Here is a 25953-nt window from a genome sequence, read left to right on the forward strand (position 1 = left end):
CATCACTTTGGGATGTGGACCACAATTTAGAAAATGCTGAAAATGCAGTGCACATTACTTATGCTCAGGAATGTCTTATCAGTTTGACAATAATGCAATATTAATATGAAATGATGACACTTGTGTTGTGCAGTGATATTATCCCTTTAAAATAATATTTACAGAAAAATTCAACTTTATTTAATTTCACAGGAGGGAATGTTTTACAGACGTGTGTGTATGCATGTCTAGGCAAAGCACAATATCAGTTTGTTTATTTTCCCACAAATTAAAACCAAAGCAAGCAAACTTTTGTTGCTGGAATAAGTTTAGATTTTAGTTTGATCAGGATGCAGAAAATTTCAGCTAAGAATATTGCACCTGTCATCTGCTTTTCATTTCAAGGAATTAAGCAAGCTGGTTGTTCAGAGTGTTTTTGAGAATGTTCATTATTTCAGCTATTAATTTTTAAAAGCGGCAAATGTTGCAAGTCAACAGCATCCATAAAAATTGATTTATTGCGCAATTTACCTCATGCTACTGGAAGAAAATAGAAGGGTTTATATATATACTACTCCCCCTCTCCAGTGTATGTGATTTTTTTTATTATTATTTTAAAGGAAAATTATTTAGCTGAAAGTAATAGAATCCTTTTTTGCATTTGTGTTACACCAAGTGAATAGGTAAGATCTGGCCACGTGGAATAACTGCAGAATTTAACATTAAAGAGAATGAAAAACAAAAGCAATTTCATAGAATAGTAGTCACAGACGTAATCTGAAACTGGTGGGCTCTCACTGTAAGAATCGGTTAGGCATCAATATAGTTCTCTAGGCTTCAATCTCAGTAAAGTCTATTAAGAGTTGTTCTTTCATAACATGTATTTGATGTATTTTTGCTGTGGGCCCAATAAAAACAAGTTGTAGAAGTTTAGAAGTGTCCAAAATATATGAAATGAGGCCTTTATGTTAAATAAGGTTTACAGAATGGTACAATGCATGCATCTGGTGCAAAAGTACATCTTGTGAGCAATTTCAGGCCTTGGTACATAACACCTTCTCCACAGTGTTGGCTAAAAACATAGTCCCATTGTGATCTAGGGGAATTCAGTTAGGGATAGGATTCAACCACTGCTTCTGTATGTGGCATAGAATATTCTGGACTTGAGGGCTTTGTCTTTTACATGCCAATGTTAAAAGTGACAGATAATGAAGAACCTTGTTTTATTTATTTATTTATTTATTTATTTGTTTATTTATTTATTTATAATACAAGTTAGATGTACCATGGGGATTCATACCCTGAATGTCAAATATAACATGCTAAGTCCACACTCCTGTAACAACACTGATCCAACTTGAGAGTGTTGGGCTTGACCTGCTTATGCAAGGCTCCAAAGGGGAATGGAGGAAGGGAGAAAATGGAAACTGTTCCAGGAGATAATTCCTGAACAGATTTTTTAAGAGGTTTAGAGTGAAAAGCAGACTTTCTGTGGAGCACAGACCTTCCAAAAAATTATTAGTAACACAAAAGAGAGACATAAATATTATTATTATTTTGGTTTGAAAATCTTGACTATTCATGTGAAGAACATTATACAGTTCACAAAACTGCCCATTGCAATTAAAGAAATGATAGGTCTTTTCTATCCTTTAAGTTTCTGAAATTGTGGATATGAGGATCAAAGATCTACTCTACTACAATATGAAGGAAAGACCATATAACATTTTTATAGCGTTTGTCTGCTTGATAGCTTTGCTCAAGGAAATATTAACTCACTTTGGACTTTCATATCTGAAATATAGACCAGATTATGAAATGAATAACATTGTGTTTGTTCTGATTGGAGAAACCAGAGTGCAGGGAGCCATTATTTGTTTTACAAATCCTTTTTATATTACATATCCAAATATTACACAGATAAAAGAAGAGATGAGAGATCACTCACATATACTTTTTAAAAAGAAAAGACAGCATGTAGTAATATTTCCTGAATGGATTTATAGGAGAGACCCACAAAGGAAGTAAGGCTTTTATGTACACATTTTCCATACATTATTTTTACTTCCCTTTAACTTCTATTAATAATATAAAGTCCCTACAAAACAGACAGTTTAGGCTGTGTTATAAGACCTTTATGTGTTATGTTCTTTCTGACCCATTTATGTGTCTTAGCTTCAGGCTTTCATATAACCCTTGGGCAAACATTCAATGACAGCAAAGCACACCTGTCGGTTGCTTGTGGATTAAATTCTAAATGGTGAGTACTCTGTTGGAACATTCCACTTATCATCTTGATTCCTGTCATGGTTTTGTCTTGGAAAGTGTTAATTTTCTTCATAGAGGATCACAGGACATTGTGTTTTGGACCTGTGATTAAAACAATGGTGGTAACACATGGATGTTTTCAGTTGTTGCAGAACAGGGCTTACACAGAGTCAAGAACTTTTCAGCTTCTTGTGCTGCCCTTCCAGCAAGGAGGTTGGGGATGCACCAGAAGCTGGGAGGAGACACAGCTATGACAGCTGACCCAATTTGGCCAAAGGGATGTCCCATATCATATAGTGTAAAGCTGAAAAATAAAAGCGGGGTAAAGAAGGAGGAAGGGGGTACATTCAGACTGATTGTATTTGTCTTCACAAGAAACTGCTGTGTGATGAGCTCTGCTTTCCTGGAAATGGCTGAATATGTACCTGCTGATGGGAAGTAGTAAATGAATTCCTTGTTTTGTTTTGCTTTCCTTGAGCATGCAGCTTTCCTTTACCGAGTAAACTGTTTTTATCTCAGCCCATGAGCTCTCACAATTTTGCTTCTCACTTGGGAAGACTGAGCAAATGTCTGTGTGGTACTTAGCTGCCTGCCAGGGTTAAATCACAACAATTCTCAAAAATATTCAAGCTGGAAATGATTTTATGCTGCCTACTGTGTAAGATTTCAGCTTCAGTGTAACATTTAATAAAGCATTATCTGTGGAATTCAGTGGTGCTGTATTGATAAGAGTTGCCATTAGGAGACTTTTTGAGGCTTAGCAGTGGTGACTATGTAACACAAACACAAGAAATAATGAAAAAAAATAAACTACATGATATGCAGAGATAAAATTTCACTGCTACTAATGAAGAAAAACAATAGCAAAAGGAAAAATATTGTTGAAAGAGAATGAAAACAAATAAAGAATTAGGAAAGAAGGAAAACAAATAGAAAGAGCAAACTAAAAAATGAATAACAAATAATAAAATAATAATGAATAATGAACAACAGCAAACCAGACTTCAGAGGTAATCAAAGGGAGAAAGAAAGGGAAAGAGTGGAGAGAAGATGATTATAGGAGATTATATGATGATTATTATAGGAGAAGATGATTAGTGCTACAGGCTCTTGGGATCAAGAACTCCAATACCTTTCATAAGTAAAATAGGTTAGGGAATATTTTTGTCGAAGTTTTGCACATCACAATAAACACCTCACAGTTTGCAGCACTGATTGTTTGTCAACACAGACCTCACAATTGCTAACATATGAATTAACATGTAGGTTCATGGAAGGACTGTGATATGGAGAAGCACGTAAGCTGCCTTGTGCTTGGCCCAACATTTGCTGTCCTGGTAAGTGTTTTGAGGAATCTCTCCATTAATTTCCAAGGTCTTTGGATCAGACAAAAAATAAAATGAAGACATGAGTGAAAGAATGGAAACCATGTATTTGCTTTTAATGCATGTTCATTTCCTTCACTTTTTATTTATTTATTTATTTTCTTCTATAACAGCATTATCTGTTTAGCATTGATCAGAACTTGCACATACATTTTCACCAAAAATGAAATGCTTTGAAAAGGTATGTACATGCAGTTAACTCTTTATTTTTTTCAAAAATGAATGCTGCTTTTTAATATTCTTAAGACAAGATGGTTTAATTTCTTATTTGAAATGACTAAACTTTATTCTATTACACATATTACTCTACTCTATTTTGAAATAAGTCAAAATCATATTGCAAGACTAATTTAATCAAAATTGAATGTTTTGACTGATCAAAATCAATTTCCAGTTATTCATTTCAGAATTTTCTTTTGTTGAGCAACATCCCATTCGAGCTGAAATAAAGATAGATTTGAAAACTCAGTATACTGCCTGTACTATTCATTCTCTTCATGTACCTACTTCTACAGCTGTACAATCTTTAACAATAGCACCTTCAGTGAATAAACATTTTAGGAAAAACACTTGGAAAAACATTATGTTTCTCTCATGTTCTTTTTGACCTTGACAACAACATATAGAGAAATGGGCAATCTCAGTGGAAGAAAGGCAGGGGAGAGAGCAGATCATGAGCAAGGTGATGAGCTCTCCATCTGCAGAGAAGCTGCACATTCTACAGGAGTACAGAAAAGAGAGAGACAGGGAGTGAGAGAGAAAAAAAAAATCAATATTTGACCAGTCTCCCACTAACCCAGTGGTAAGGTCACTCTTGACTGAACTGTCCCTTCCTTAATTCATAATTTTGATCTGTTTCTTGTGCCTTCCCATGTCACCATGAGAGCTAGAAACAGCTCTTTTCTACAGGTAGAGGCATCATGTGATTCATGTGCTGCTGGAAGGGCACTGTGTTTGTATGCTGCAGACACTGATTTCAGCAAACCATCATTTTCAGGTGGGACTGGCGACACTGAAAAACTACTGGCCTTCTTTATTTTGATAGCTCTCCAAACCATCTTGCACATGGAAACAGTATGCCTCCTATTAGTGTCCTTTACTTATTGCTTTGAAGGACAGATTATCTCATGGAGAAAAGCTTTCCAACTGAGATTTTGGTACACTTTCTATCTTCCTTGTTTAAAACACTGTCTTGTCTTCTCACAACTTACTATTTTAAAACATTGGATTTTAATGACATAAAAAAGCACTGAGCCAGCTGTCACTATATTACAAATGTGAGTTTCAGAGTAAAACAGATGAGAACTAGAATCCACTAGGACTAGAATTATTGTGAAAGAGGTCTAAGGTCCTCTTCCTATACTGTTGACTGTGCAGACCTTATTGGATTGCAGACAGACATTTTTGAGTCAGTGAGGAAGAAAATAATATTGTAATGATCAAGTGAATTATGTTTAAGTGACCCTAACTGGACCCAAAGAGAACCCCCTTTCTTCTTCCTCTCCACCCTTACAGCCTCTGACAGGTTTCCTTTCTGACTTCAAATGTGGCAAACTGCTTACAGCTCTGAATAAGGCAAATAAGCCAGGTAGCTAAGGATATATTGACAGTGAAATGGAACACCACATCTATCTGCATTAGCTTCAGAATAAAGCAACTTTTCACTTGGTTTCTGCCTGACCTGAATAGCAAAGCCCAGATTCCTGGTTAGAGACTGGTGTTGTAGTACATTATTGTACAACCATACAACACTGTATCCCAGTGTTGTTACCTGAGGTTCAAACTTCAGTTTCTAGGAGTTCGCACTGTGCTAGACAGATTTGCCATCCACAGTAAAGCTTCCTCAGGTGTCTGTGATATATGCTAGAAAGCTCAAATGACTAGGAGTTAGAAGGACAAAGGTCTTCCTTTTTATTTATAAATGAATGTCTAGTTTCTCAACCACTAAACTTCTAATTTTGATAAACAAACAAAGAAAAAAGATTTAGATATTTTTGCTAATCTAACACTAACTATCCTCCACTTTCTTTGTTTTGCAGAATTGGATGAAAATGTGTTGAGGTCAAATGCTAGTTATGCTAACAATTTTTCTGCTGAACTAAGATATTGGAAATCCAGGACACAAATAGGTATATCTCTTACAATTCCATTGCCTTAAGTCAAAGCTGAATTCAGCAGGGATCTCATTTTATGATAACTAGTATCATTATAACATAAATTGAAGTCAGAATAAATGTTGGTATGTAGTACTAAAAATAACATTTCATGCTGGCTTGGGATTTAGGAGGTTAACATGGGAACAGACACATTTTGCAAATTATTAAAATGTTAGACTTTTATCCACCTTTCTTTGCTATTCAGCTGTATAATCTATTTTACTCTAACTCAGATTTTGTGCTGATACAACAGTGATGACCAAAGATGCTAAGACTTTATTTTTAAATGACTTCTCTGTATATTATATCACATTTCTGTATAATCTGATCTATGGTTGTTAAATTAGCCCTAGAGAAGCCTAGGTTGTTGGCAGGGGTATCATATCTTGAAACCACTGAGTAAAATATAATTGCAATATATGGAGCAGCTAGATCAGTAAATCAGGTCCAGTATCCTTTATTCCATGCTCAGTAATAGCCATTGAATAGCCATACTATAATAAGTTGCATCTATATCAATGCAGTTCTACTGGAAAGAAGGCACTGAGTTTAAACCTGGCCATAGGTCTCAGGCAACTCTGCTGAGTTCGGTGGAGTTTCCTTGGATTCACAGCTACAAATATGAGGTTTGATTCTAATAGGATTTCTAACTGCAGAAGATGTACACAGACAGTTAAAACAGCTTGTCTGTTATATCTTTACATGAAATTTCTGCAGGGCTCAGTAGGAAAGACTAAGAGAATGGTCTCCAATTCACCCTCTCTATATTGGCTGGAGACATCCTTTAGTCTTTTAACTCATCAACTTGTTTGGCTACTGTTTGCTGTGTGAATGTTCATTCTTTTTTAAAGTTCACCACTGGTCTGAGTGAATACAAGAGGAATCTATTAGACAGCAGAAATGAGAAAAATATGTTCAATGATAGTCCTAAATTTATATGGAATTTAGTGCTAGAACTGAGACTCAAATTCTGCCCAAATCCAGGTTTATGTTAATTTTTTTAATTATGTTTTGATTGTCATCTACTCGATATTTTGAAAATATTCAACTTTTTTTTTTTTTTTTTCCCTAAATTGAATTGGATCCAAATTAAGCCAGGGATATGAGAAACATTAAAAATGGGGAAAGTAGAATCTAAAATTAATGTACTGTTTCAAATTATTTTTCCTTTTTTTTTTTTTTTTTTTTTTTTTGTGGCTCTGTCTACATTACAATGAATTCTGTGCCTTATTCAATTAATGTCCTCATGACAGTCCTTAGAACTCAAAGAGTTAAAAACTCACAGAGAACTGTAATGGTAATGTGTTCTGAGAGATATTCATTTGGCCTCAGCTGTCCATTTTATTCAAAGTGCTAAATGCTTTAATATACATAGACTATCATTTACATAGCAAGTGGATATGTGTGATGAATTATTTATTTTGTGACAAATACCTAATACCCAATGTACTGTCAAATACAAAGAACTTCCTTATTTGACCCCCATGTGTAAATTTGCGTTAGAGAATTCATTATCTTTGCACGTAAGTCACATTGAAGTTATATGCAGATATCTGTCAGTGGAACTGCAGATTATCTCAGCTTTGATTTAATTGCACTATTTCCTGTTATGTCTTTTTTTTTTTTTTTTTTTTTTTTTTTTTTTTTTAAACATTGTGCCACAGAAGCTGATTTAATAAGAGGTACACTTCCAGTGTAAAAAGGGTAGGTGAGATAGAAAGACAAACTCAAATTATGATGTAAATATGATGAAAATCACTAATTTATGTGAGACAAATTGCACCAGAATTTCTCGCCTCTAGAGGAAGACAAAAGCTCCTAATGCTCCTAATGGAATGCAAAGCTCCTTAGTTCAACAAGACAGTATCACAGAATCACAGAATGGTTGAGGCTGGAAGGGATCTCTGGAGGTTATCTGGTCCAACCCACTTGCTCAAGCAGGGTTACCTAAAGAAGGTTGCCCAGGTCCATATCTGGGTGGCTTTTGAAGATCTTCAATTAGGGAGACCCCACAACTTTTCTGGGCAACCTGTGCCAGTGTTCCATTATCCACACAACAAAGAAATGCTCCAAGGTTGTGCCCATTGCTTCTTGTGCTGGCACTGGGTACCACTGAAAAGAGCTTGGCTCTGTCCTCTTTACATCTTCCTTTCAGGTATGTATACGCATTGATAAGATTTCCCCTGAACCTCCTCTTCTTTAGGTTGAACAGTCCCAGCTCTCTCAGCCTTTCTTCACAGGAGAGGTTCTTCAGTCCCTTCACAAACTCTGTGGCCTTCTGTTGGACTCTTTCCAACATGACCATGTCTCTCTTGTACTGGGTGCCCCAGAAATGACCACAGTACATCCACAGAGATGTGGCCTCACCAGTTCTGAGTAGATGTGAAGGACCACCTGCTGGTGATACTTTGCCTAATGCATCAAAGAATTCTATTAGCTTTCTTAGCAGCAAAGCCATATTGCTCGCTCTTGTTCAACTTGGTGTCCAATGGACTCACAGGTCCTTTTCTGCAGAGCTGCGTTCCAGCTGGGTGGCCCCAGCACATACTGGGATTCTTGTCAGCCCACCTCTCCAGCCTGTCAAGGTCTCTCTGCATGGCTGTGCAGTCCTCTGGTGAGTTTGCTACTCTACCCACTTTTGTGTCACCTGTGAATTTACTGAGGGTACATTTAACCCCATTATTACATACAGATTACATATTACATTATTACATACAGATTGCTATTGAATATGTTAAACAGGACTGGACACAGTATTGACCCCTGGGGTACTCTGCTCATTACTGGCTTCCAACTAGACTTTGCACTACTGACCCTTGCCCTCTGGGCCCAGCTCTTCAGCCAGTTTTTGATCCATCTCACTGTCTGCTCATCCAGCCCATACTTCAAAAGCTTCTCTATCAGGATCTTAAGGCAAACAGTGTCGAAGGCCTTACAGAAGTCAGTAAAGACAATATCCACTGCTCTGACCTCATCCATCAGGCTGGTCATTTCATCAGGTTGGTCTATTATGACTTTACCTTGGTGAATCCATGCTGACTACTCAGTGATTTCTTTCTCCTTCATGTGCCTGGAAATAGTTTCCAAAATAGCTGTTCCATAACCTTCCCAGGTATCAGGGTGAATCTAACCACTCTGAAGTTCCCTGGGTCCTCCTTCTTGCCCTGATTGAAGATAGGAGTGACATTTGCTTTCTTCTAGTCTTTGGGCACTTCTTCCAGTCGTCACAATTAAGTGAAGATTACAGAGCGTGACCTCAGAATCACATCTGCTATCTCCCTCAGCACTTATGGGTGCATCCAGTCAGGGACTATATAATTCAGTCAGTTTTCCCCAGGCAATAGGTGACCTGATCTTATGCAGCCAGCTCCATGTTTACATTCCAGAAAAAGGTAAAAGAAATCAGCTTGCATAAGAAATTGTATCACATCAGATTTACAATTCTTATACTGCATACAAGGAAGGGGAGGGGAGGGCATATAAGGGAGGGGAATGGGGGGGGGGAGGGGAGGGGAGGTGGAGAGGAGAAGGAAGGAGAGGAGAGGGCAGGGGACGGGAGGGAAAGGGAGGGGAGGTGGAGAGGAGAGGAGAGGAGAGGAGAGGAGAGGAGAGGAGAGGAGAGGAGAGGAGAGGAGAGGAGAGGAGAGGAGAGGAGAGGAGAGGAGAGGAGAGGAGAGGAGAGGAGAGGAGAGGAGAGGAGAGGAGAGGAGAGGAGAGGAGAGGAGAGGAGAGGAGAGGAGAGGAGAGGAGAGGAGAGGAGAGGAGAGGAGAGGAGAGGAGAGGAGAGGGTCCTCAGTGTTTATTGTATCAAAAATGGAGAAAATGCTGAGTTCAGAAACGTTACGTCTTCTCTCTGACATTGGATGGGTATACTTCAAAGGGTTCTGGGGTATGATTTAATTTGTGTGCACAACACACACATTTCAGATATTTATTTGCATAATTTGGAGCCATAAAACATGATTAAAGATCTCACATAAAAAAATACATCTTATACTTTTTTTTTTTTTTTTTTTTTTTCCTATGCTTACCCTTCTGGTTTGACTTTTGACATAACGTGGGAGAAAGAGTAAATAAAACATTTCTGAAACTTGAAAGAGATTTTGCCTGGGATGAAGTCAGAACGGGAAGGTCAGGTCAATTTTTATTGAATCAGTCCAGCTTTCCACCCTTTACTGAGATACAATTTCTGAAGCTGCTGCCTTCTAGGCTGGGTCATTTTAGCAGTTAGCAGATGAGAGGGAGCTGACAGAGCACCAAAGATTTTCATTCTGTAGGTTAAAAAGTTGGTAGAGTCACAGACCAAACTCAGCCAGAGGGAGTTTATGCCTGCTAAGTGAACTGAAAGTTAGTATTGACCCTGAAGAAAAGCTCCTCTGTAGTTGTAGAATTTGTTTATCTCCACTTTGACACATCTTGGATAATGAAAGCCTTTAAACACAATAGGCCAATTACAGACCTGGTGTGAATGGGCACAATGCCACTGAAACCGGACAAGCTGCGCCCACTCACACCAGGTTTGAATTTGGCACATTGCCTTTGTCAATGGCAAAACAATGTTTTCAACAAATTTCCTGGCAGAAGCTATGCTGCATGGAAAATGCATTCACTTAATATGTTTATTTGCATTATAGCTCTGAGCTTCAACAGAGCTTATTATTCATTATGCAAGTTCGTTCCCTTCCCAGGCAGCTTTCTGAAATACACATCAGAAAGTATAGTTAGAGTCTTTTAGAGCTGAAGAGACATTCTTCTGTTTGTTTTTGTTAGAGATAATACAGATCTTGTTATATCCCCCTACTTTTTCCCTCACAAAGAAATGACATGAATACTGGGCCAAACCCTTCAAAAAATGAGAGTTCAGGAGTAGATAAAAATAAGGTCTTATTCAAAGACCTACTTGGTTTTCAGTAGCATGGAGTGTTCTCTGGCTCTTCTGCTGATGCATTCCTTGATTCTTAAACAATCTCAAAGAAACTAATAGGAGCTCAGATTTTAATTGGGCAGTGAATTAAATATGGATTTAGGAGTCTGACTTCAGGCTTCTATTTTCAAGAATTGCCCCAGATTTTCAGAAAGAATGATCATTCAACTTAAATCCTCCAGTAAGGAAACTTCCTGTGGAAGGTAGAGGATGGTGTATTTCTACGGGGAGAAAATATAATCTTTTCTGCTACCCTATATGAAATTTTATTTATTTGGTACCATTCACTATTTAGTGATTTTCTACCTGCAGTTTTAAGGGTTATGACCCTCTGAGCAGGCAGTAAGCCATGCCTTTTATTGGGAAGTATCTTAGAATCATAGAATCTTAGAATCATGGCTTGTGTTGGAAGGGACCTTAAGAATTATCTAGTTCCAAACACCCCTGACATGAGCAGCAACACCTCCCACTAGATCAGGTTGCACAAAGCCCCATCCAACCTGGCCTTAAGCCCTTCCAGAGACGGGGCATCCACAACCTCTCTGGCCTGGGGAGCCTACCCCACTGTCAGATGGTGATGGGCCTTGTTCCTGGGCCATGGGGCTGACACTCTCCTGGAATGCTCAGTTAGAGGATGCATCAGGGGCTCATTCCTCTCATTGTGTTATTGTGGTTCTACCACTTTCTGTTGTGCCTTTGAGCTCTTTTGTGTGTGTAGAGATGAGGCTTTAGTTTTCTAACCTAAAGTTTTCAACATGCAGGTATCTGTACCTAGAGTTGACAGAATTAATGGGGTCCTGAAAGAAAACAGAAAGGGTGGAGAGGTGAGTAAACTGGGAACAGAAAATGAAGCCAGTTTCAACTCCAGTAATAAGAAAAAACAGCAGAGACCTACTCATTATCCAGTGGCTTGGGAAGAGTATCAGTCATCTGCTTGCTTGCCTTCTCCTTCTCCTTCTCCTTCTCCTTCTCCTTCTCCTTCTCCTTCTCCTTCTCCTTCTCCTTCTCCTTCTCCTTCTCCTTCTCCTTCTCCTTCTCCTTCTCCTTCTCCTTCTCCTTCTCCTTCTCCTTCTCCTTCTCCTTCTCCTTCTCCTTCTCCTTCTCCTTCTTTTTTCTTTTAATATACAGTGCAGTTTGAAAAATGAGGCATAATACAATACAGAGAGAACAATGTTCAAAGACCAAGTTAACTGAATTAGAGAGGATGGATGAGACAGAAGCATTATAAAGGAAGACAATAAAGTGATGAGTTTGTCCCTGAGGTTTGGGTAACTGAAGGTGATCTTCAACATTCCTTCCCACTGAAGACATATGGTGGCAACATTTGCTGTGATACTGACTGTGAAGTATGCAATGAGCTTCATGTCCGCTAAAATATATGCTATCACTTAAAGTTCTGTAGAAATATGCATTGTTTATAGTTCTATCTGAATAAATACAAGAACAAACATTCCTCTTTACAGTTTCAGAATGTGGTTAGTTTTACAGCACAAAATATTTTTTCTAAGCCCTGTCTTGGGCAGTTATTGAGATCATGAATTTTGTTTCCCAAAGCTGCATGTGCAGATTATTTACCTCATGTTGTTTCATATCCATCATATTCACCAAAGGTCCAGAACTGCAAATGTAAGCTTCAAGTTATACTTTACCTGTTTTTACAAGTGACCATTTTAGCACACAATGATAAATAACAACTGTCATCACAGAACTCAGAGGAAAATGCTTTCAAATGTTTCTTAATATTTCTGTAGGAAGAAACCAGTGATTATGTGAACTCAAAATACAGTAGTAGCAACTTGGTACTTTTTTTTTGTGTATGTGTGTAAACACTATGAGAGTTTATGTGGGTGCTTATCTATCTATAGAACAATAAATAGTTCAAAAATAATTTAACATTCTTGGTATATATTAAACATGTCCATTTGTTCTGTGGTGAATTTGCTGGTAGACATGATATTTGTAAAGTTGGCAGTGTGCATATTTATGACTGAAATTTTTCTTTTCTACTTAAACAAAACATGCACAGTCAGTAAAAAGCTGTGTATAATCAAATTGAAGGCATTAATGAATTCCATTCCTAAATGAAATACTTTTTTCTAGACCTAAAGCTTAGGATTTTTGTTTCCCATTGCCTTGTAGGGCTTTTGGTCTCAGACTCTGAACTGTCTATCTTGTTTGAATAGACGTCAATGGGACTTTTATTTTTTAAAGCATAAATGAGGGAAGGATCATTTAAGAAAACTGAGTAACATTAATCAGATCTGATATGAGACATTATAAATCTCCAAATGCTCCAAGTTCTATCAAGAATGAACAAAGTCTTTTTCTCATAAGCATGAGACAATAAAAATAATAGGGTTTTTATTATAAACCATGTTTCATCAACATATTTCCTGTTTAATTCAATGTTTTGTTTTGTTTTGTTTTGTTTTGTTTTTCCACTGTATTGTTGCAGATTCCTCTAACATTTTACCAGCTATGTTCTTAATGAATATTTTAATAGGTAGAGTAGTTAATAAACGTTATGTGCAGTAGTTTCATTCCAGTTCTTCCACAGTCTAGAACAGTAACTCAAAGATAGCCCTTCTGAAATGATAGGGAGTTGAAAACAGCCATTAACAGCAACAGGCATGGACTTGGAGTCACTATGGTATTGTGGCTTCAGCCTTCCTAATTCAATTACCATGTCGTGAAACTTCATTTGGAAATATGGATCCTTGATGTATTCAGTTTTACTGTGACTCTTTCCAAAGTTTTCATTTCACTATTCATAACTTGCCTGTAATGAGGAACCACCTCTAATGGATATTGCCAATTCCTATTGTACTTGAATAATTAGCACATTTGTTTGGCCATGAGATTATGTTCCATTGAGATACTTCCTTTCAAATACCCACATTTTCCTCAGTTTATATTCTTAGATTCATATATATGTATATTAACAGCATATCTTCTCTTTCTGATCTGAAATTATTAAATGATTACTCTAGGATCAAGCTATTTGCTCACATCTTTGAGAAAAGTAGGAATTTTACAGTTTAACGATTTGTTGAAGATCACATTAGTTTCCTCTTCTACATTAATACTTTTAGTTGCACCAGAATTGTGATGCTCAGCCCAAGGTGGGGGACAAAAGGTGACACTTGAATGCACTATTTTCTGACTTAAAAATGGACTGGATGAATTTAAAGCCACTTTCATTAGAAACCATTTTTCCTTTTCTTTTGTATCAAGTGATTCATTACAGAGCTCACTGCATTTTTTTATTTTTTATTTTATTTATTTATTTTTTTATTTTGGGAATTGACCTGTTGTTTAGAGGAAACTATAGCGAGGAATAGAATTATAATCCATTATAACCCAGACTTTGGGTCTGCCAGTTTCTGATTTGCCTGAGATGTGATCACAGTTGGAAAAAGGGTACCACTGCTACTTGAAAGTATTATATAGCCTTGCTTTACTGTGCTTTAAAGTTTAGGTCAGTGGTATGCAAGGATGCAGACAGATACTCTTTGATGTGAAATATTTAAATGGAAAGAGAAAATGTATAAATAATTAAACTATCTGCATTAGTTTTTAACTCCTAATCATGAACTGAAAATTAAACTGTTTGTCTTGCTGGAGAGAGGAATGTGCAGTAGGCTCCAAAGATAGTTTGCAAAAAACAAATGATTGTAATAAAGACAAGCAATAGTTTGTTTTCTTTACTATTTTACATCTTTTCTTATATTTAAAACATTATGAAGCATCCATCATGCTATGCCCAGATTATGATATGTCTGAATGAACAACAAATCAGAAAATACATTTATAGAAATATATGAGATAGTATTTATATATTTGAATTCTTTTTATGTTAACTACACCAATTAAAAAAAAAAAAAAAAAAAAAAAAAAGGAGGGAATACACCAACATGAAAATTGGGCTTGTAAAAACACTAAGATGCGAATGTAATGATGTCTATACTACAAGTTCTACCAATGAAGTTATCTCCCCTGGAACATAAAGTACTAAAATTGACTGATGTTAAAACTGTGAAGAAATAGATGCTGTGTGACACAGGAAAAGATAAAAAGAGATGAAGGGAAAGAAAGACAACTCAGCCTCAGAATATGCAGCAAACATGAGTTCTGTACTTTTCAAACCTGTAGAATCCCCACCCCACCCCTCACCCACCACATTTTTTTTTTTCCTTTTATCTTCTTTGAAATGTGATTTGTCAACCCTATTGGGTTTATGGGGGAAGGTTTTGGTAACAGGGAGGCTGCAGGGGTGGCCTCTGTGAGAAAATCCCAGAAGCTGCCCCATATCAGATAAGAGCCAGCTCCAGATGGCTCCAAAAGGGACCTGCTGCTGGCCATAGTCAATCCAGTGAGAAAATGCTGGGTGGGCCTCTGGCAGAGCAGATTGAATGAAGGGGGAAAAAAAAACAAAACTGCTGTGTGACAGCATCTGGGAGAGAGGAGTGAGAAAATGGGAGAGAACCAGCCCTGCAGACCCCCCCCGGTCAGTGCAGAAGGAGGGCAGGAGGTGCTCCAGGAACACATCAGCAGTTCCCCTGCAGCCTGTGAAGAGGCCCCTGGTGGAGCAGGCTGTTCCCCTGCAGCCCATGGATACCACATGGAACAGATCTCCATGCTGCAGCCCGTGGAGGAGCCCCTGGTGGAGCAGGTGGATGTGGCCTGGAGGAGGCTGAGGCCCATGGAGAGCCCCCACGGGAGCAGGCCCTGGGCTGGAGCTGCAGCCCGTGGAGAGGAGCCCATGCAGGAGCAGGGGGGCTGGGGGGAGCTGCTGGCTGTGGGGGACCTGTGCTGGAGCAGTTTGCTCCTGGGGGCTGGACCTGGTGGTATGGAACCACGTGGGAGCAGTTCTTGAAGCCCCCGCAGGATCAGTTTGGGAGGGACCCCACGTGGAGCAGGGGCAGAGAGTAACCATGAGGGAGCTGCAGAAACAAGTGTTTAAGGACTGACTACAGCCCCCAGTCCCTGTTCCCTTGCGCTGCTGAGGAGGAGGAGGGAGATAGAAGGAAGTAGATGTGGGGAAGGTGTTTTTAATTGTCTTTTCACTTCTCACTGCTCCAGTATGCTAATGATAGGCAATAAATATTAATCTTCCTATGCTGAGTCTTTTTTGCTTGTGACAACAATTGTTGAGTGATCTCTCTGTCCTTATCTCAACCATTGAGCCCTTTTCATCGTATTTTCTCCTTCTTCCCCTTTGAGGAGGGGAGTGAGAAAGCAGCTGTGGTGGAGTTCAGCTGCCCTGCCGCGTAAAACCACCTCGCAAACATCTATTATCATCTGGGTACTAGTTTTTACCATATTTTTTATCATTGTTCTTTTGGGAGGAATTCTGGATGCTGCACAACAATATTCATTTGGCTGCTTACTTTTCAATTAAATGGTGCTACATGAACTGCAGTAACACAGTCAGGGGGATGGTCCAGATGAACCAATGCTGTTTTGATCAATTTCTTTTTTTTTTTTCTTTGAATATAGCTAAAATCTAGATGCTCTGAATAAATGTTCTCTTTTTATGGACAGGTAAACCAATACTTGTACTTCTGTTAAAAATTACCATAAAGGAAATTGTAGATATGGGAGACTTAATCTAGAAAATATTCTGTTAAAATGTAACCCATATATATAAAAGACATGTTTAGTTTAACACTTTTACGAAGGTGAAAACAAGGTAATATATTTTATAAACAACTCAGAAGGAAGAGTACCAGGAATTAAAAATAAATAAATAATTAAATAAATAGATAGATAGATAGATAGATAGATAGATAGATAGATAATTAAGACACTTCTTTTAATCCTAGCTAGATCATAGAATCAAAAAATTATAGAATCACAGAATCACAGAATCACAGAATGGCTGGCTCGGGTTGGAAGAGATGTTTGATTTTCATGAACTAGATAAACATTCTTTTCCCCAATAATCTGGATTTTTTTGGCAAGATTTTCACAGGTCAGAAGTTCTAGGTGTCTAGAACAAGTAGGAGGAATCTACCAGTGTAGTGGGTTTACGTGGCAACGTTTTGGGAGTAGGGGGCCATTGGGGTGGCTTCTGTGAGAAGGATCTAGAAGCTGCCCCATGTTTGGTAAGGGCTCCACTGCTGGCCAGAGCTGAGCCAATAAGTGATATTGTTTTGCACCCCTGTGAGAGCATATTTAAGAGAGGGGGAAAAAAAAAACGCTGCGCCATACAGCAGCTGGGAGAGCGAGAGGAGTGAGGAACAGCCTTGCAGGCGCCAAGGTCAGTGAAGAAGGAGGGGGAGAGGTGCCCCTCCTCAAAAAAATGTTGTTGTTTTTTTTTTTTGTCAGCCAAAACGCTGATTCATCCCCAGGCATCGGAGCAGAAGTCCCCTGTGGCCTGTGGTGAGGACCATGGTGAAGCAGGCTGTCCCCCTGCAGCCCATGGAGTACCATGGTGGAGCAGGGTTCCATGCTGTAGCCCATGGAGGAGACCACGGTGGAACAGGTGGACCTGCACCGACGGAGGCTGAGGCCTGTGGAAGACCCCTGCCGGAGCAGATTCCAGGCCAGACCTGTAGCCTGTGGAGAGGAGACCACGCAGAAGCAGGTGACCTGGCAGGAGCTGCTGCCCGTGGGGGAGCCAGGTTGGAGCAGTTTGCTCCTGAGGGATGGACCCCATGGTACAGACCCATATCTGGAGCAGTTCTGGAAGAGCTGCTGCCTGTGGGAAGCCCACGCTGGATCAGTTCATCAAGGACTGCATCACTTGGGAGGGACCCCACAGCACAGGGGACGAGAGTGACCGAGAAGGAGCGGCAGAGAAGAAGCGCTATAGACTCATCATAACCCCCATTCCCCCGTTCTCCTGCACCACTCGGGGAGAAGAGGTAGAAGAGGGTGGATGGGGGGGAAGGCGCTTTTGGTTTCTTTCCTTTGTTTCTCACTTTTCTAGCTTGTTAGTAATAAGCAATAAATGTCTCCCTATGCTGAGTCTGTTTTGCCCTTTACAATGATTATTGCATGATCTCCTTGTCCTTAGCTCAACCTTTGAGCCCTTTTCATTGTATTTTCTCCCCGTTCCTCTTTGAGGAGGGGGAGTAAGAGGGCGGTTGTGGTGGAGCTCGGCTGCCCAATCAAGCAGAACCACACCAACCAGCACAGGTTTATCCTGTTTTTACAACGCAATTTTAAAATATTCAGGTTATGACTATGCTATATTGAAAGCTATATGAACTGGATTTCTACTTCGTCTTCACAGAATACATTTAGTGAAGGTACCCTCAAAAGGATTTTTTCCTGGACCCAAACATTCTATTTGTAGGGATAACAAAACAGAAATTTAAAAGTATAGTTTCTACAAAGTTTCTTACATTAAATGGTCAACATTTACAGTTATGCTAATAAGTTTTGTGATAAATATGAATGTCACATCGGACATAGACCATGACTGACTCATTTATCACCATATAGGTTATACTACAATGTCTCTACCAGCTTCAAAAAGCTTAATGTTAATACCAAGGCAACTTCTCCACAGATTGCAACCTATAAGAAACCATTTTTAAAACACGTTACCAGAAACTGAGGGTTTTACAAATTGCAGCATATTCAGCTCAAATTATTCCAATCAATGAAGCATTTTTCTTGTACACTGTCAGGCTTCTACTGTAATTACAGTCCACATTGCATTTCTAGTGTTTTTTGCATGCCTATAAAATCAGAGCCTTTCAATACTATCTACTAGTAATTTCATAAACATTCATCATAGTTTTCTTTATTGTTGGCTGTCCTCAAGTCTTCTGCCACTCAATGTGCCTGCTTAGATAGCTCAGCAACACTGAAATTTATTGACATTTCTTTTTGCTCTTATGCAGCCATGCTCTGTAACATTTACTCTGTCAATTACTTTCATCTTAATATTCATAGTCAGTTCTATCTCTGTGCGACTTTAATTGTATTTTACTAAATTAAAGAGACATTATAAAGTTGTTATCGTTTGATTTTATAGCTTTAATTTAATTTTTCTTTAATCTTTGGAAGACACCAGATTATCAATTAGCATATGAAACCGGTCACTGTGGAATTTAGTAACAATCCTGGATATTCTGTGAAGTGAATCAACACATTTTATGTTAGTAGTATGACAACAGTATGTCCAATAGGCAAGAAAGCATCTAAAATCTTACTCACTGTTTCCACAATATTTCTGTAGATGAATTAAAGGATTTATTTATTTATTTATTTATTTATTTATTTATTTATTTATTTATTTATTTATTTATTGTCAATGGTCTTCTTTTGAAAGTTTTATCCACTCAGAAGTTGTAAAAAATTAAGTAGATCTTAATTCTTTATATATTTTCTTACTGTTAGAAGGTGTAGTCACTGTTAATAGCAGGCTGAATAAAGTCAGTTGATATTGTAGCACTAACTTAGAGAGCTCCTTTTAAAATAATGATCTCTGAACTAACATTGGGTCATAGTATTTGCTTTATTTTAGTGGGCAATACTTAATAGCTTATTCCTTTCTGATACCCTGGAGAGAGTAATAACCTTTGTGCTTTTCCTGTAGTTGAGTTAAGCTTTTGTGTTTATTCTCCTAAATTATCTGGTTTTGGAAGGGATGCCAATTCTACTGGTGCTTATTATGCATGCCCTGAGAACAAGGAGGAAAATTAGAAAGCAACCTATTTCTTCTGTTGTGGTCTGTCTGCTTAGACAATGCTGAGATCAGCCCTAGTAAGTGTCAAGATTCTAAGCATCTACTTTTTGATTTCTTAACCAAATGATGTTTGTAGTGGATTTAGACTCCAAGTTTATATGAAAACCAAGAGGTTGTAAAGTTGTAAGTAGTCCAATTGTAGTATACCAAATCTTCTATTGCATTCTGTGCTTTTTACTTAAAATGCAGAGGCTTATCAGGCCACAAAATATGTTTCAAAATCTTCGATGAATAGCAGACACCTCTAAGAGATTCCAATAGTTATTCATGCAGTATTTTAAATAACAAAGAGTCACTGGGGTTGGATACAAGAATTGTGAACAAGTCACTGCAATTACCCAAAGATTTCTGAAGCACTTAAAGGAGAAGTGGGAAGGAATCATATAAAGAAAAGAAGTGAAAAAAAGAAGACCAAGAAGAAAGAGCAATCAATCTACACATTCACCAAACCAGTGGCAGTCCAGCTGTTTTCCCTATAAAGAATAAAAGTTTCCCTATAAAGAATAAAAGTGTAAGCTTTTCTGAGTCACTGTAAAAGATTTCTCTCTGAATCATACCACAAAGCCGTCTAAAAAAGTTTTGAAGGAACATACACATACAATAAAAGGTGTTTTTTTGTTTGTTTGTTTTTCTTTTTTTTTTTTTTTATTTGTTTGTTTGTTTGCTTTTTTGAGTATTCTTTATAATTTGGGTGTATTTAAGAGTGGCCTGCCTAAATGTCTCCTTTTCTTCTGCTCATTGTCACCTCCTGTCTACAACAGAATTCTGCTGGAAGATAAATACCTTGGTGAGCTGAGTTCCTCCACTGTTGGTCCTACCAGTCCATTTCCGTGGTCATTCTGGATGAGTCATTGCCAAGGACTGGTGAAATTGGCCAGTGATACTTGCTGCAGACTTGGCAGTTCCATGCTTCCCTGTCAGGTTCACCCTAGACAGAAAACACAGGGCTGCCAAACAGAATGGAGTCTATTTCACATGTGAGAAGCTGGGGAGAGAGATGTGAGTGAGAGCTCCTCTTCTGAAATATTTCAGTTAAACCATGTCAGTTGTTTCCCCTCCTCTGTTAACACCAAAGCTGATCTTAAACATACTGCATTCCAGACATCATGTGCTTTCTATTTGTATTCATTGCAGATGTACACTAAAACTACTGCAAATAATTTAGGTAATTGGCAAACCACAGGGGCACTTACCCTGTTCACTGGCCTATTTTAGGCTGGTTCATCATCACCATTATAATTGATGACAGATCTCTAGTTTTCCACTTGCCAGGCTGTAAGACAAGGAATACTAATAAAGTATTCTGGCAGTGTGAATGTTGTAGTTGTTCCCAGCCATTTGCAAAAAAAGAGCTGCTCCCACCCCACCCCTGCTGCTAATGCACAAGTGATGTGGTGGGGAACTTTTTCAGTAAAAGAACACTCACTTCTCCATCCTCTCAGCCCATGCAATTACCTAATTCTTATACGATTAGGGCTTTTTTAATACAATACCATATGCTGTGACATTTTGTTAATACAAAGTAATGCCATAAAAGTATATGACATTTTTATTGCAATAAATCTTTTCTTCCTTAAATAAAGAACATTTCAGAAACTGAAATCTGTTTTACTTAGATTTTGTTTGTTTGTTTGTTTTTGTCATTTTTCCTTTTTTCTTCTCCCTCCCCCCTACTCTTTCCTAGATACTCAGCATTTATATTTTTCTTTTTTTTTTGTTACATATAAAATTCTCATATGTGCTTCACTGTGATTCTTTCTGCACAGACTCACAATAGAAGCCAATTCCTGTCCCCAGAAAAAGCTCTCTGGCTAACAGGAGCAGAGATAATAGAGAATACTATTATTTCCACCATACAGTGTGCAGAGGTACAGAAGTCATGGAGCTGCAACAAACAAAGGACTTCTGGACCTATAAATTTTTTTTCCTGTATCTACATTTTCCTGTCACCTTGTAGTGAAAATACTGTAGAATTTCTTTATACTGTACGTATCACATGAAGAATTAAACTCTTCAAGGTAACAAACCTCCAAATCCCACCAAAACAACAAACAAATAAACAAAAACAAACAAACAAAAACAAACAAACAAAACCAAAACCAAAAAAAAAAAAAAAAAAAAAAACACGACACCAGTGCTTGCTGAACAGAACTAGTGCTAGTCAACACAAAACACTAAGCACAAGTGTATACAACACACACGACTGCATGTTGCCTGTCATGACTTGGCTCACAGCTTTAGATAAGCTCAAAGTTATCTCCTCAGAGAAGGCAGCAGAAGTGGCTCATGCCAAATTTTTGTGTAGCATTGTTGAACTGCAAGGACCTCACTTGTGTCTCTGTTTTCTACTTCTGCTCCTCCTGGTGCTGATCACATTACCACATCATCTTTGAGCTGGAGTGCATTTGTCACTAGCCAGTAGAACAGTCAAAGGAAATGAAATACTTAAAGTACTGAAGTCTTTTATAGAATATAACTCTAATGACTAATCCAAGATCAAGTATTTAACCTACGGCGTGCTTAATAATTGTGTATGCGTTTCTCTTTAGTTGGTGTTTTATCCACCTTCTGTTCAAAGTAAAATCTCATAACCCATCTAAGGCCATAATTTTGTATATGACTTAAATCAGCATAAGGCGTTCTGCTGTTGAAAATGCTACCTTCTATTTGTTCTTTTTCTCTTTCCTTTTGATAGTGCAAGCATTTGAATGACCACAATGTCCAAAAACAATAATAATAATAAAAACAAAACAAAACAAAATACAAAAAACACAGGCCTATAATATGACAGTAATACAAGAGACTCATAGAAATAGAAAATTCACTCCAAACAAGGCACAATAATACAAACTGGATAAAGGTTTCTTCCAGAAGGAGCAAAATCTCAGGAGGGCAAGTGACTTGGTCTATTCAGTAGTAGACCTGATCTATCTGTCATCACAGTTGGAAAAATCTGTTGTTGTGCTTGAAAGAACATTATGTTTGCCATTCCTTTCGATCTCTTGAAGATATCTGGAGATAGGGTATGACTTTGTGACGAGGTGCTTAATGTATAATTGCAAGACATGAGAGACCTAGGCTTGACCACAGTTCTCAGATCTTTTCGGAAGCTCAAAATTAGAATTCTTTCTTCTTGGTTAGTCAAAGTCAAAATGATTTCACCACAAGTTAGCTGCAAATCCAGTAAAAGACACCACAACTTTTGACTGACTTGTTTAAGACCAATAAAATAATTCCCTGCACATTAGTCCTGTTAAGCATGGATGAAATTCCTTTTACCCAGCATCAGATATCTTACATATAGAAGCTTATTCTAAGAGAACCTGCTCTAAGGAACCTGCTTCGGCAGGGGGGTTGGACCCGATGATCTCTTGAGGTCCCTTCCAACCCCTACAATTCTTTGATTCCGTGATTACTTCCAAAAAAATGAAGTTATTTGTTGAAGTTACTTTTACAGTCAATGGAAATGTAATACTTACGTCCTAAAAAAACCTTCATAATATAGTACAGTGGAAAACACCTCATAAAAGTTCCTATTTTGTCCCATAACTGTACAGGGAATTAATAGAGCTAGCTTCAAACAGTTCACCTGAGCTGAGATGAAGTACACTTTCAGTGCCCCCATTTAGGTGCTTCCTTTTGGCTCACGCATCCAACTTTGCACATTAATAGCAAAGTGACATGTAGTGTGCTGTGTTTCATGGAAGTAGCAATGTGTGATTTTTGTTCTGTTTTGTCCTACAATAATGTTTCAAACAAAATAGAGTGGAACATGAAGACAGTCTTTATACTGTCTGGATGAGTCTCTATACTGTTCCATGGATAGGAAGCTATTCCTTGGTCAGGAGACTTGTGTTTGAAATTTCACCAACTTCTTTTTTTCTTGGATTCAGTATTGCTGAATGGCAATATTGGATGGCTGGGGAGGGAGTTTGAGTGAGTCAGTTTTGGTATCATTTTAATCATACCATACTAAAGGTTAAGTTAGAGTTCAGTGACCAGTATAAAGCACTATCCTGCTTGGGTTCCAGGGCAGCAACATACTTCTAGAACTTTTAGAACAATATGCAAAGATAAAAATAAAATAAAATAAAATAAAATAAAATAAAATAAAATAAAATAAAATAAAATAAAATAAAATAAAATAAAATAAAATAAAATAAAATAAAATAAAATAAAATAAAATAAAAAGCTTCTATGCCTGGTGTTCCACAGTTCCACATTTAGTAATAAGTTTAGTACTAAGTTTTATCACTCTATTCCAAAGACCACCCAAGTAATAAAGAAATCCTCTGAACCATTTGTTCCTGAACCTGTCAGCATTAATTGGTGCAGAAAAAAGAAAGTAGTAAGTGTTCACTGTACTTAACCCTTCTTTAAATCAGGCCTGAAAGGAGAAATACACTATTGAAAGGGGAAAGCATAGAAGGGAGTGTTATTTTATTCATTATAAATAAATGTCTGGAGCTTAAACATGTTGACAAGCTAAAGCTCTATTCTGAGAGGCATTGAGTGCCCTTGAATCCCTTTGAAGTTAGAGGTAGGTGAGGTTACTCAGTACTTTACAGAACTGAGCCCTAAATCTAGGTCTATCTAGATGTGTGTGGTTAATTCATTTGAATGTATTACACACGTACTAGAAGATTTACTGTGCAGTTCAGCATACATGTAGTGTCTTTCAGTTTAAATGTCTTTCAGTTTAAATGGCTCATTTCCTTGAGATGTGCTCTTGTGAGAGCCTTGGAGAGCAATGGAGGCAATGCTTGTGCAATCCAAACTGTTTGCTATGTACTTTAATCTTGCCACATAATCCTGAATTTGCTAGACCAATCTTGAAAATAAAAGCTACTCCTGGAAATAAAGTGAAGATAGAATTTAATACCTGGGGAATTTAATGACATAAATATTTTAGAAGATATGAAGGATCTGCAGGGAAGTCCCAGATCATATTTTGTAGCAGTTCTTATACATCATGGTAAGGATGTTCAGAACTGCTTTATCAATTACATCAGATTTCTATCAAACAACGTTCCTATTGTTTCTTATGAATATGTTGCAAATCCTAGACTTCTCTCTGCAGCCTGCTCCCTCACTGTAACCACCCTTGTTGTGATGTATATTCCTTAAATTGAATTGGCATTTCCCATGTCCATTGCTTCTTGTCCTTTTACTGTGCACAGCTGGAAAGAGTTTGGCTGTACCTTTCCTATATCCTCCCTTGAGATAATTGCAGAGTTAAATGGTCTACACAGTAGCAAGAGATTAGGTTGTTTCACAGCAACTGTGCAATCTTATTGGTGTAGAAATTTCATTTTGGTTACACTTCAAAATTGACTAATCATTTGCAAAAACCCTGAAGTGTATCAGTATTTGAGGAAAAAATGAAAACCGTCTCCCACAGCATTCTCCTCAAGAAACTGGCTGCTCTTGGCTTGGACTGGCGCACGCTTCGTTGGGTTAGAAACTGGCTGGATAGCCGGGCCCAAAGAGTCGTGGTGAATGGAGCCAAGTCCAGTTGGAGGCCAGTCACTAGTGGCGTCCCCCAGGGCTCGGTGCTGGGGCCGGTCCTCTTTAATATCTTCATCGATGATCTGGACGAGGGCATCGAGTGCACCCTCAGTAAGTTCGCAGATGACACCAAGTTAGGTGCGTGTGTCGATCTGCTTGAGGGTAGGAAAGCTCTGCAGGAGGATCTGGATAGGCTGCACCGATGGGCTGAGGTCAACTGCATGAAGTTTAACAAGGCCAAGTGCCGGGTCCTGCACCTGGGGCGCAATAACCCCAAGCAGAGCTACAGGCTGGGAGAGGAATGGTTGGAAAGCTGCCAGGCAGAGAAGGACCTGGGAGTGATGGTGGACAGTCGGCTGAATATGAGCCAGCAGTGTGCTCAGGTGGCCAAGAAGGCCAACGGCATCCTGGCTTGTATTAGGAACAGCGTGACCAGCAGGGCTAGGGAGGTGATCGTCCCCCTGTACTCAGCTCTGGTGAGGCCGCACCTCGAGTACTGTGTTCAGTTTTGGGCCCCTCGCTACAAGAAGGACATCGAGGTGCTTGAGCGGGTGCAGAGAAGGGCGACGAAGCTGGTGAGGGGCCTGGAGAACAAGTCCTACGAGGAGCGGCTGAGGGAGCTGGGCTTGTTCAGCCTGGAGAAGAGGAGGCTCAGGGGCGACCTTATCTCTCTCTATAGGTACCTCAAGGGAGGCTGTAGCGAGGTGGGGGTTGGCCTGTTCTCCCACGTGCCTGGTGACAGGACGAGGGGGAATGGGTTTAAGTTGAGCCAGGGGAGTTTTAGGCTAGATGTTAGGAAGAACTTCTTCACTGAAAGGGTTGTGAGGCATTGGAACAGGCTGCCCAGGGAAGTGGTGGAGTCACCATCCCTGGAAGTCTTCAAAAGACGTTTAGATGTAGAGCTTAGGGATATGGTTTAGTGGAGGGCTGTTAGCGTTAGGTTGGAGGTTGGACTCGATGACCTTGAGGTCTCTTCCAACCTAGAAATTCTGTGATTCTGTGATTCTGTGATTCTGTGATAATTGCCAT

The sequence above is a fragment of the Aythya marila genome (assembly GCF_965140915.1).
Source record: "Aythya marila genome assembly, chromosome: 3".
Taxonomy (NCBI): domain Eukaryota; kingdom Metazoa; phylum Chordata; class Aves; order Anseriformes; family Anatidae; genus Aythya; species Aythya marila.